This window comes from Lemur catta, chromosome 1 (genome assembly GCF_020740605.2).
Source record: "Lemur catta isolate mLemCat1 chromosome 1, mLemCat1.pri, whole genome shotgun sequence".
Taxonomy (NCBI): Eukaryota; Metazoa; Chordata; class Mammalia; order Primates; family Lemuridae; genus Lemur; species Lemur catta.
In genome coordinates, this window is record NC_059128.1 from 84,043,009 (window position 1) to 84,045,461 (window position 2,453).

The 2,453-nt window shown below is 44.7% G+C and overlaps 1 pseudogene; it reads right to left on the bottom strand.

Moving 5' to 3' along the window:
* Nucleotides 1–842: 842 nt before the first annotated feature.
* Nucleotides 843–1,286, bottom strand: LOC123622708 (annotated as a pseudogene).
* Nucleotides 1,287–2,453: the final 1,167 nt, after the last annotated feature.

A 2,453-nucleotide genomic window follows, 5' to 3' on the forward strand; every position in this document is an offset into this window, starting at 1 on the left:
GAATAAATGCAGTTCTCAAACTAAACGAGGGAGGTCAGAGACTCTTTCCAACCTCACCTGATGGCTTCTGGCCAAAGCACAGAAGTGTAGTGGAAGGTGTAGGGCGCTGACAGTGCGAAGATGGACTTGAGAAGGAGAGAGAAGGCAGCACTCCTCCATAAGGATGGGAGAGACCAGATATGGGGGAAGCCCTGAATTCCCCACTGAAGGCCAATCTCAGAGGGGAGCGAAGGGGTTACAATCTACGCTTCATCCAAGGGCAGGAGTGGAGGAGAATTGGGAGGGGATGATGTCTTGGAAGGGGGGATCATTTAAAACTTAAAAAAGAATCCAGGGATGCAGGAAAAGTACCCCACACACCCAACAGTATTCCCACAGGCTGAGACCTGAAACCTTCACATCTTCTCTAACAAGCCCCAAGCTGGAGGGCTGTTGCAGGGAGGGAAAGAGGCGGGAGAGAGGGAAGGGGAGAAGGCTGACACCCAGGCCATGTAATCAGCAGCACGGTGATGGTGTGATGTGTCTTCACAGTTGAGTTAGACATGCCCCACCAGTTATGATGGGAGCCAGTTAAATATACTTTCCCGATCCCAGAAGTTCAACTACATGGACAGTGGTTATACCTGACAGGATGACTTGTTATAGCACAACTTAAATATTTCAAATTGACAAAAAATTAGCACCATTTACAGTATCTTAAGATAAATTGCCTTTTAATGGGAGCTTCCTTTCCAGTACTTTGAAGTCTACAAGAGGTATCTAGAAAATTTACTACTATGGAAAATGAAGACTGCTTAAATAAAATGAAGAGGAAAGGGAAGGGACTGTGGTTTTCTTTTTGATTAATTGCTGTAACACTGTCCTTCAGGCGGCTGAGGGAGTTTCATATTTTCTTTAGATATCATTAGTTGCCAAAGCTCTTGCAGGACAACTTTGATGTTATATGATTTCTGCCGTGTTGCTAGCACTGATATGGCTCTCGGGTCCACCACTCCATTAGAACTGTTAACTCTGCTCATATTAGTTTTTGTTACAAATCTTACAAAAGGGGACACTTCCGGGTATTCAGGCCCATGTTCTATTTTGAGGCTGTATCTTTGGTTTTCATAAATTGTTCTTGGGGGCCCAATTATCATCCCTGTCCATCTTTTAAGTGTCATGTCTTCGTCATCTTCTAGACCCCAGCTAACTGTGCCATCTCCTACTCCTTTCTGGCCTTCTTCGAATTCTTCCAACAGTCAGAAATTGTGAGGGGCTTTTACACTCGAGCCCGTGGTGGCTGCCATCTTGTGTCGCTGCTGCTCCAGTATAAACTTTGTAAGAATTCACAAGTGTAGGCCTATCTTCCCTACCTTTTCTCCCTTAATGATGATATGAATAGTCAGAATAATTTTTTTTGAAGTGTAAAGAACAGCCTCAGAAGCAGTAAAGTGAATCCCAGGCAGCCCCCATAAAAACATACAACATCTAGAGTTCTACAAAAGACTACAAAACTCCTTTCACTGAACCTTTGTCTATAATTAAAGATGATAATATCTATTGGTACTATAAAAGATTAGGTCATCATTTTGTAGTGAGAGTTATATTGCCACCTCAGGACAACCTTGTGTGTGCATGCTGAGGAAAGGTGGCCTGGTTCCTGATTTGGAAGGCCCCAAAGCTTCATGAATGCTCAAACTATCTCTATTTTACTGCCTTGGACATGCTTTCCCCTAACCTCCTCACCTCTTGAGTTTTTCTTTCCTACTTACCTTAGTACCACTTCTCTCCACCAGAGCTCCTAATTCCCCATGAATCCTGAGGGCAGGGACCATGCTTTGTTCACCATCATAGTCTCAGCACCAGCACATCATAGGAGCTCAATAAATGTTCAGATATCCAGTGGGAGAAGTTTTATATCAAACATAATCCAAGTTATGACACAGAGTAACAAATACTGCTGGTTGCCTTATGGCAGTCATTCCTCCCCCATTCTGTTCCCGCTTTGGCCATTGGGAGCTCTTTCAGTTGGCTTTTGTGTCCCCATTGATGTAGATTTTTTTTTTTTCCATACAGAGTCTCACTCTGTTACCTGGGCTAGAGTGCCGTGGCGTCAGCCTAGCTCACAGCAACCTCAAACTCCTGGGCTCAAGTGATTCTCCTGCCTCAGCCTCCGGAGTAGCTGGGACTACAGGCATGCGCCACCATGCCCGGCTAATTTTTTGTATTTTTAGTAGAGATGAGGGTCTCGCTCTTGCTCAGGCTGGTCTCAAACTCCTGAGCTCAACCGATCCTCCCACCTCAGCCTCCCAGACTGCTAGGATTACAGGCATGAGCCACTATGCCTGGCCAATTGATGTAGATTTGTTTGTTTGCTGTTTTGTTTGTTTGTTTGTTTGTTTTGAGCACTTTCTTACTTTCTGGTGCTGCAAGATGCTGCTCCAGGCTCATCTTGTATATCTCCTATCCCAGTC